Genomic DNA, 10,842 nt, shown 5'->3' on the forward strand with positions numbered 1-10,842 from the left:
AAGAAAGAAAGAAAGAAAGAAAGAAAGAAAGAAAGAAAGAAAGAAAGGAAAGAAAGAAAATGTAAAAGATTAATGTAATCCTGGTTTCAAGCAAACCTGGAGCATTTGAATAAGACTTTTCTCTATGTGAAGAGTGGAGTTGGTGTGAGAGCTTTGAAGAGGAGAGAGATTCTTGAGGGAGAAAACTGAGGAAACACAGTTCAAGACTCTTTTCTGGAATGACTGAGACTTAAGAGAGAAAACATTTGAAGCCATACATGTATAGGAAAGACAGTTGCTTACCATCATCCCTAATTTTCAGATTATCTCCCTAGAGACATTGGGTAATTTTTCCTGGATAACATCAAGGTCTCTTTCTCTTGGTTAAGCAGAGATAGCTTGCTCCCAGTAGGAGAACTCATTTACTTAATCTGCATAACTTTTCTGATTTCTATTTGCTATCTACTTTGATAAATGGTCAACCAACTAGCTATCTGCGATAGTCATTTGTTTAACTAGAATTTGGTGGGATGGAACCAAGCTTGTGTATGTAAACTTGGCAAACCCTTTCCTCCTCTGAGGGATAGAGACCAAGGAAATAGCTTAAACCTAAGAAGAAAATCATTCTCCTAAAGTGGAATTATTTAGCAAGACAGACAATTTTAGTCTAGAACACCAATTTCTCACAAGAGAACAGCTTCATGGGCCTTTCTCTTGCTCCCCTCCAAATCAAAGACCTACTTGGAGAGAGATGGACAAGATACTAAATGTCTCTATTCATGCTTCTCCATGAGCCATAATCCAAACAAAAATGATAAAGGTAATAGACTTTTTTTTTTAAACATGGCTACATTTTACCTCACCCAAGGAAGTGAACTTAACTTTAAGTAAATGGGTAGATGGAGCATGGTGACTAGTGGTAAAAAAAAAAAAAAGTAGTCTAAGGCTATAATTAGGGTCACAGTCAATAGGATACAACCACATTTGCAGACATATCTATCATGATATACAGATTCCAGGCCTTGGGTATCATAAAATTCTGGCTTGACAGGAGGAAGAAAGGATAGGCAATAGGGCAGCTAGGTGGTGCAGTAGACAGAGCACTAGCCCTGGAATCAGGAAAACCTCTGTTTAAATCTGACCTCAGATATTTCTTAGCTATGTGACCCCAGGCAAGTCACTCAACCCTGATTGCCTACTCACTTCCCCCCCCCAAAAAAGAAGAAAGGGCAGGCACTCCCCCCCATCCTGACATTCAGATCATGCCAAGACCTTTGTTACTCTGCTAGTTCTTTAGTGCAAGATACCTAAGCTATGACTCAACAATTTTTGAAGGGGCCATGTATTTTATAGAGAATCTTGGGGGTCAAGTTTAAGCCTATCCAGTTGGCTTTCTACCACTGTCAGAGGAGTGCCAATTACTGAGTTTACATGGGAGATCATAGGATCATAGCCTTAAATATGGAAGGAATCTTAAAGGTCAGATAGTCCAAACCCCTCGTTTTATAGCTGAGGAAACTGAGGACTAGAAAAGTTAAAGGACTGGTCACTCAGGCAGCAAAACAACAGAATTGGGATTCACATTCAGACCGTCTGCTTTCAAATGCATTGTTTTTTTCCTGGGCACATTGTTACCACTCTACTGGAACTTTGTAGCAAGGAAGATTTCAGATAGGTGATATTCCAAAAAGGAACAAGACAGGATACCAAGCAAGAGAAGCGGGTGTCCCTAGAGAATAGAAACCTACTATAAAAAAAGGTTAGGCCTAAAAACCTATAAGTTTTCCTGTCCAATTGTAGCAATAATCTTATTTCTATTCATACTTGCATTGATGAAGCCATGATTTCACTGGCATGGCTATTTCCTCCACCAATTTTGAAAATTTCAATCTTTTTCCAGTCCTGTCAAACTCTTGGTGACCCCATTTAGAGTTTTCTTGGTGAAGACATTAGAGTAGCTTGAAATTTCCTTCTTTAGCTCAATTTACAGATAAGGAAACTGAGGCAAACAGAGTTAAGTAAGTTACCCAGGGTTGTACATCTGGAAAGTGTCTGAGACCAGATTTGAACCCAAGAAGATAAGTCTTCCTGACTTCATGCCTGACACTCCATCCTCCACATTACCTAATTGTCCAGCAATGCAAACTACAATGTATCTATGTCTTCTTATCCCAGGTAATCTTTGATCCTGTCTTTGTATAAATCCTCCATAATAGATCTACCCAATACACAGAAAGCAACATATTAGTTTTTTTTAAAAAATAGTTATAAAATCTATTTGGCACCAATGAAAACATTTTTAAAAATTCATTAGCTAAATAGACTGGAGAAGTAAGAATAAGAAATAATCAACCTCAGTAGCCCAATGTTTGAGAAACCCAAGAAAATACATACTTCTTGAAGAAGGACTCTTTTCAGCAAGGTCTGATGGCAAAAGTGGAAAGCAATTTGTCAGAAAGTGGAATTTGATTATCGTTTTACACCATACACAGCAATGTTTCAGATGGATACATGACATAAATACAAAAGTCATATGGGGGGGCAGAGCCACGATGGTGGAGTAAAAGTAGTGACTTGCTTGAGCTCTCCCACAAACCCCTCCAAATAACCTGTAAAAAAATGACTCTAGACAAATTCTAGTGCAGCAGAACCCACAGAAAGACAGAATGAAACAAATTTCCAGCCCAAAACAACCTCGATGGTTGATTGGAAAGGTCTATTGTGCCTGGCTGGGAGAGAAGCTCAGTTCAGCGTTGGTCAGGCAGGCAAAGATAAGGCCTCAGTGAACCTGGAGCCAGCCTCAGGGGACTAAGTCAAGGGGAGCTGTGGCAGTTTCCTAAGACAACTTAGAAGATCAGTAAGAAAGGTCTGTGATCACAGTGAGAGAGAAGCTCGGTCCTAGCCCTAGTCCTGGCACAGGTCTGGGATAGCAACTGCTTCCAGAGCTCTCAGTCCACAGACTGAGGGGGAATGGAGCTGCTGATCAGAAGGGGATTGCAGGGATCTCTTTGCTGGTGCTGAAGCAGTATCTCTTGTTTTGCCTGTGCTTGGATCTGGGACACAGTTCCAGGGGGCCATACTGGGGCAGGGAGGAGTGCTGGCATGGCGGAGCTCTTAGTGGCAGTGAAGAGGGAATCCTCCTCACAATTATAAGGCAGAAAAGATGCTTGTGGTCACTCATAGAACAGAGCTCAAGCCAGAAAAGGAGTATACACCTTGCCCTTGATCGTAGCCCCTTGGAAGAACTGAAAACTTACAGGTCCCTAGAAGTATCTCTGAAAACAGCTGCACAAAACTCCCAAAGCTTGGGACAGTACATTCTCCATACTGGAAGCAGACTCTTATCTTAACAAAGAGTTTAAAACTCAAGTAATTGGCTAGGAACACGAGGAAACAGCACAAAAATGTCAGACCATATAATCTTTTTTTGGTGACAAAGAAGATCAAAACATACAACTAGAAGAAGACAACAAAGTCACAGCTCCTACAACCAAAGCCTCCAAGAAAAATATGACTTGGTCCCAGGCCATGGAAGAACTCAAAAAGAATTTTGAGAAGCTGTGAGGGATTGTCTGGTGCTGACTACTGCCAAGTGCTGGTTGTGGCAACATGGGGCGGGAACTGGGTAGTAGGAAGTAACTAGGGCTCACGCTCCTGAGGCAGGGGCAGTGCTATGTGGAGCTGTGACAAGCTGGAGAAGGAACAGGGTACAAGGAAGTAGCCGGAGCACGTACTCCTGAGGCAGGGGCTGTGCCACATAGGAGTGGGACGGCAGAGAACTAGCTCCCTTTGTCTAGCCCCCCTCCCTAGGCACCACGCTACCCCAGACACCTCCTTCCTGTGTCCAAACCTGACTTCCTGAGTCATGTACTCTCCCTAGGTGTAGCACTGACCCCAGACGCCTCCCCCCGGTATCTGGACCCGACTTCCTGAGTCACGTACTTTCTCCTTTGTCTATGCACTGATCCCTCACACCTCCTTCCAAATATCTAGGCCCCACTTCCTGTGCCACGTATGCTCCCTTTGTCTAGGCACTATCCCTAGACATCCCCTTCCGATATGTGATCCTACAACGAGTCACTATGGGTGGGCTGAGGAGGAGGGACGAGGAAGGTACTTAAAGAACTGTAGGTTTCAGAGCGTGCTTGCTTTTGCTCCTGCTCGTGCGCGTGTACTTTCCTGCCTGGCCTTGCTGTGATGATCATTGAATAAAGTTCAGGTTTTTGTACCTCCTGATCGGCTAATTTCTGGTAAATCCGGTTGGCCTCCAAGGACCGGTGAGTATGACCCTGGTTGCCTGATCTGGCTGAAAGAGAGTGCGCGGTTTGGACCGGCACAAGAAGCAAGTAAGAGAAGTAGAAGAAAAACTAAGAAGAGAAATGAGAGTGATGCAAGAAAATCATGAAAAACAAGTCAACAGTTTGTTAGAGGAGACCCCAAAAATGCTGAAGAAAATAATACCTTAAAAAATAGCCTAACCCAAATGGCAAAAGTGGTCCAAAAATATCAATGAGGAAAAGAATGCCTTCTAAAGCAGAATTGGCCAAATGGAAAGGAAAGTCCAAAAGTTCACTGAAGAGAAGACTTCTTTAAAAATTAGAATGGAGCAAATGGAAGCTAGTGACTTCATGAGAATTCAAGATATTATAAAACAAAACCAAAAGAATGAAAAAATTGAAGACAAGGTAATATATCTCATTGGAAAAACAACTGACCTGGAAAATAGATCCAAGAGATAGAATTTAAAAATTATTGAACTATCTGAAAGCCATGATAAAAAAAAAAGAACCTAGACATCATCTTTCAAGAAATTATCAAGGAAGACTGCCCTGATCTTCTAGAACCATAGGGCAAGAGATCTCCATGAGAAAACCTCTAGGAATATTATAGCCAAATTCCAGAGTTGCCGGTCAAGGAGAAAATATTGCAAGCAGCCAGAAAGAAACAATTCAAGTATTGTGGAAACACAATCAGGATAACACAAGATTTAGCAGCTTCTGCATTAAAGGACCAGAGGCCTTGGAATATGATATTCTGGGGGGCAAAGGAGACAGGATTACAGCCAAAAATCACCTTCCCTGCAAAACTGAGTATAATCCTTCAGGGGGAAAAACGGACATTCAGTGAAATAGAAGACTTTCAAGCATTCTTGACGAAAAGAACAGAGCTGCATAGAAAATTTGACTTTCAAATACAAGACTCAGGAGAAGCATGAAGAGGCAAACAGGAAAGAGTAATCATAAGGTACTTATTAAAGTTGAAATGTTTACACTCCTGCATGGAAAGATGATATTTGTGACTCATGAGACCTTTGCCAGGATTAGGGTAGTTGGAGGGAAAAAAAAATTATATGTATAGATAGATGGATAGAGGGCACAGGGTGAGTTGAAGATGGAGGGGTGATATCTGGAGAATAAAATTAAAGAGTGAGAGAGGATTATACTGGGAGAAGGAGAAAGGGAGAGAGAATGGGGTAAATTATTTCACATAAAAACAAGAAAAAGCTTTTACAGTGGAGGGGAAATGGGGGAAGGTGAGAGGGAATGAGCGAATCTTATTCTCATCGAATTTGACTTAAGGAGGAAATAACATACACACTCAATTGGGTATGGAAATCTATCTTACCCTACAGGAAAATAGAGAAGAAGAGGATAAGAGAGAGGGTGTGAGGGGATGATAGAGGAGAGGGCAGATTAGGGGAGGGTGTAATCAGAAGCAAACACTTCTGAGGAGGGACAGAGTCAAAAGAAAGAATAGAATGAACGGGGGGCCAGATAGGATGAAGGGAAATAGAGTTAGTTTTTCACAACATGACCACTATGGAAGTGTTTTGCATGACTACATATGTGTAACCTATATCAAGTTGCTTGCCTTCTCAATGAGGCTGGGTGGAGAGGGAGAAAGGGAGAAATTTCAAACCCGAAGTTTTAAAAACAAATGTTAAACATTGTTTTCACATGCAGTTGGGAAATAAGATATACAGGCAATGGGGTATAGAAATCTATTCTGCCCTACAGGAAAATTGAAGGGGAAGGGGATAAGAGAAGGGGGAGGTGCCAGAAGGGTGGGTAGATTAGGGGAAGGGGTATTCAGAATACATGTCATCTTAGGGTGGGGGAGCGGTGAGATGGGGAGAAAATTTGGAACTCAAAATCTTGTGGAAGTGAATGTCGAAAACTAAAAATAAATAAATAAATAAATAAATGAACAAACAAATAAATAAATAATGATAAAAGACTTACTTCTCAAGCACAAAAAGAATAATGTAATCATTATGACTTTAACTGTTACACAACAAATTAAACATGTATGAACAATTTTTCAAAATTTTCTTCTCTTCTTTCCTTATGTTTCCACTGCCTTCTTATTTTTATTCAGTGCCCCTCAATTGCATCTGAAGCTACTACTGCCCTCCCTGGATCATTCTAGTGCCCCCCAGGGGGTAGATATTTCCCACTTTGGGAACCTATGGGCCAATAAGCAGTTAACATCAGTTAAGAATATTTACTGAGGAGCAGCAGCTAGGTGGCACAGTGGATAGAACACTGTCTTGGAGTCAGGAGGACCTGAGTTCAAATCCAGCCTCAGTCACTTGATACTTACTGGCTGTATGACCTTGAGTAAGTCACTTAGTCACTTAACCCCAACTGCCTTGCCAAAAAACAAAAAAACAAAACAAACAAACAAACAAAAAAGGCTATGGGGGCAGCTAGATGGTGCAGTGCATAGAGCACCAGCCCTGGATTCAGGAAGACCTGAGTTCAAATCTAGCCTCAGACACTTGACACTTAATACCTGTGTGACCCTAAGGAAGTCGCTTCACCCCATTACCTTGCCACCCAAAAAAAAATTAAGAATATTTACTGAGAAGCTAGCTCGAGTGAGAATAGAAGTCCAACAAGAACAACAATCCTCCCAAATCATGGGCACATTCCCCTCCCCCACTGCCTCAGTCCCTGGGGAAAGGAGGCTCAAAATAAAGCAGTTATTATGACCCTTTCACCCCAACCTTGCTCACCAAAGACAGTGACTTCTCTTCTGGATGAGTCATTTCTTTGCTGCTGGCTGCTTGTGTAATCCCCAGCTGCTAGCATATGACTCAGCTGCTAGCAAACTCAGATCTGGATTCCAGTTAAACTTTTTAAAGTTAAAAAAAACAAAACAAAACCTGAAGGCCATATCTAAGGGAAGCAGGTTTTTGTACTACTTACTAGTTAAAAATGTTGTTTTTTTTTCTTATTCTTTAAATACAATAAAAGTTTATTTTTAAATGTTAAAAAACAAACAAACAAACAAAAAACAATCTTGGCTCAAAGGTTGTACAAAAACAAACCTGTCAGATTTTGTTCTTGTACTGTAGTTTGTCAATCCCTAGTCTAATCCATCCCATCTCAATTTAATTCAAGAAACATTTATTAAGTGCCTACTATGTGACAGGTACTGTGCTAAGATTTGGAGATACAATGAGGCAAAAGACAGTGCTTGCTCTCAAGGAATTTATATTCTAATGGGAAAAACAATATGCAAACAAACATGCAAAGCAAGCTATATATGGGATAAATTGGAAATAATTAAAAGAGGGAAAGTATTTTTAAAATTTATTTTATTTTTAATTTGTGAAATAAAACGAATGTTTTCATAACATAGTATAAGAAAAAGATGATACACATGAAACTGCAACATGAAACTGTACAACTTGCTATTCCTTTTAAATATATAATAAAGTTATCTTGTAAAAAAATCATATGAATTTTTAAAATCAAGAATTTTAAAAATCTGGAGAAAAATTCAATTGAGGCACCTTTCAGAACCATAACTGGGGACATCGGAGTATAGGGTGTTAAGGGTACCTAAACTAGCACCTCTGCTGTGAGGGCTCCCCAAACCCTTCTCACAGCTAATCATCCGCCTTTATTGTCCAACCAGTCATTACCTATGACTCCAAGAAGCTGCAGCATGAACAATGGCCAGTAAAACTATCTCAGCAGATGGGCTAAACTAGGTTGAGGGTAACCAACAGACCTCAAATATATCGATGAGTTAGGGGGACGTATACCCCAATCATGTGAAGACTTCCCCATGGTGGAATAATTGGATGAGAACAATTTGTTCCAAAGGCCACGAAGGCAGCTGAAGCAGGCACTGTGGAATGCTTAGAGCTTGGTCAGACACCCAAGATGCTAAGGTCATCCACAGCATCCTCAGCCATCAGAAGTCATCTTGACTTTTGTCTTGCTGCTGGACTTTGATGGCTCTGGAAGAAAGATTGAGACTGACTACTTTGTGCAACTCTGCCTCACTTAAATCCAATTCACCCCGTGATGTCACTGGTCCTCTTCAAAAATAGATGAAAAACAAATTCTTCATCAAGCCAGAATAGAGGAGATCACAAAAGAGAAAATAGGCAATTCCAATTATGTGAAATCAAAATGCTTTTTGTATGAACAAAGCCTCTGTGAATAGGATAAGAAACTATTAATTGTGAAAAAAATCTTTGCCCTGTTGGGTCTCAATGCTACTTTCCTTAAACACACAGGGACACCATATGTTACTGTGTTAATCATCAAACAAGAGATTTAATTAGCTTCTCTACATAAGCTATCAACCCAGATCTACTTAGTTACTCCCTTGGCCATGGACTAGACTCAGAGAATAGATACCTTAGTGGCTATAGCATCTCCTTTGGTCATAGGGGGTACACAGGCCTGAAACTGGCTAGACAGATTCTTCACAGCATGAATGATACCAATTAGTACTTGGATCTTAGGCAGTTTTTGTTAACCTGTTTCTGTGTAGGTTCCAATCAAATCCATGAACTGTTTTTTTGTTTTTTTTTTTTAAATCTGATATCTCTATTTTTGACATACAGGCTTCACTCTATGAAATATTTCACTCTAAAGCCACTTCCTCTTGTTTTCACAAGTTCAGACTCTTAAGCATCACATAGTTGTAATAAGGCAGTGACTTTTTTTTAACCTCTTTTTGTATGCTAAATGTTTAATCCTAGTGCCTAGGAGTTTAATAAATGTTAAATGATTGATAGATGGGATTAAGTGCAAAGAAATATATAAATTGTTCCTGCCCTGTTCCTGGATTTTCTACTTACATAAGAAAAGCATCCAGATCAATCAATAAATCAATAAGCATTTATTAAATACCTACTATGTGCTGAGACACTCTGCTAGATACTGTGGCCATACATAAAAGAAAGGATATAATGCCTACTTGCAAAGTGCTCCCAAACCAAGAACATCTGGGGATCGTAATAGAGGTTGGGATAAGGGATGCTTTCACTCTCTCAAGCTCCTGGTTAAAAAAAGAAGATTCCCTGGAATTTGTCCTTGGAAGGAATTCTAGCAGTTACAATCCTCCCTCTCTGTTCTGTTCTGTGACCCTTGTTCTCCCTTGCTGTCTATTGCAGCCGGGCTGGTTTCCTTCCTCTCTCCTTTCCTCCTTACTTTTCCTTCAGCCACGCAGCAGTCAATGTAGCCAGTAGTTTTGCTGCTTCTAGGCATAGCTGGAGAGCTGTGCCTTTCCATCCAGTTACATATGTACCATAGTATTCATATCAGTGTTTTCCTTTTGTGGTAGCCAAGAACTGGAAACAAATTGGGTGTCCATTGGCTAAACAAACTGGCATATAAATGTAATGCAATATTATTGTCCAAGCTATAACACATATGAAGAATTCAGAGAAATATGGGAAGACTTGTATGAACTGATGCAGAGTGAATTATGCAGAACCAAGGAAACAATATGAAGAGATTACAACAATGTAAATGATAAGAACAATAAATTGAAACTATGTGCTATTTGATTAGAAAAATCAGTCTTTGACCTGCAGGAGAGACGAGGAAATTTACTTCTCTCCTTATGGTGGAGATGTGAAAGACTCCAGGTATGAAAAACTGCATATGATATCCAACCAGGTCAATGTGTACTTGGTTTTGTTTCATTGATTCTTTTTACTCCAAAGACATAAATTATCACATTCTAGAAAAATATTTCAATATGTTAAGGTTTTAAAATAGCTCATATTTATATGACTTTAAATTATACAAAATATCTTCCCTGTGACATAGGCTAAGTAACTTCCCTAAGTTCACACAATAAATGTTGGAGGTTGGGGTTCAAATTCAGGTCTCTTGGCTGCAAATCCAATGTTCTTCAACTAGGCCATGCCATGGTAAATCCCGTGCATGGAACAGTTTATCCCCTCCTGTCAAACAAATTCCATCTTCATCATTCTAGCCTGAAGAGATAGTCTACTTGAAAACTCACCTGGTTCCCTATTACGTCCAGGATATAAAATCTTCTATTTGGCTTTTAAAGTCCATCACCACATGACTCCTTCCTACCTTTCCAGGCTTCCTACACTTTTACTTCCCTCTGTCTTCTCTATGATTCCTCAACACCAGCCTTCTTGGGCTTTTCCTCATAGATGATAGTCCACCTTCTGTTTCCTTTTCTTTTCGTCTGTTGGTCCCTGGCTCCTGCCCCCCCTCCCCCATGCCTGGAATGCTTCCTTCCTCACCTCCACCTCCTGGTTTCCTTCAAGTGTCAGATTAAATATCACTTTCTACAAGAGGCCTTCTCTACTTACCTCCCCTTTGCTGCTCCTCCCACTCCCCTGGCCCAGTGCTGGTGCCATCTCCTTGAGATTACTTCCTATTTAGGAGAGAGAGAGAGAGAGAGAAGCAGAGACAGACAAACAAACACAGAGACACAGAGAGATAGAGACAGAGAGATCTCTCTATATAGATCTATCTATCCATCTATCCATCCATCCATCCATCCATCCATCTATCTATCTATCTATCTATCTATCTATCTATCTATCTATCTATCTATCTATCTATCTAT

The sequence above is a fragment of the Vombatus ursinus genome, unplaced genomic scaffold, assembly GCF_900497805.2.
Source record: "Vombatus ursinus unplaced genomic scaffold, bare-nosed wombat genome assembly UNPS02014821.1, whole genome shotgun sequence".
NCBI classification, from domain to species: domain Eukaryota; kingdom Metazoa; phylum Chordata; class Mammalia; order Diprotodontia; family Vombatidae; genus Vombatus; species Vombatus ursinus.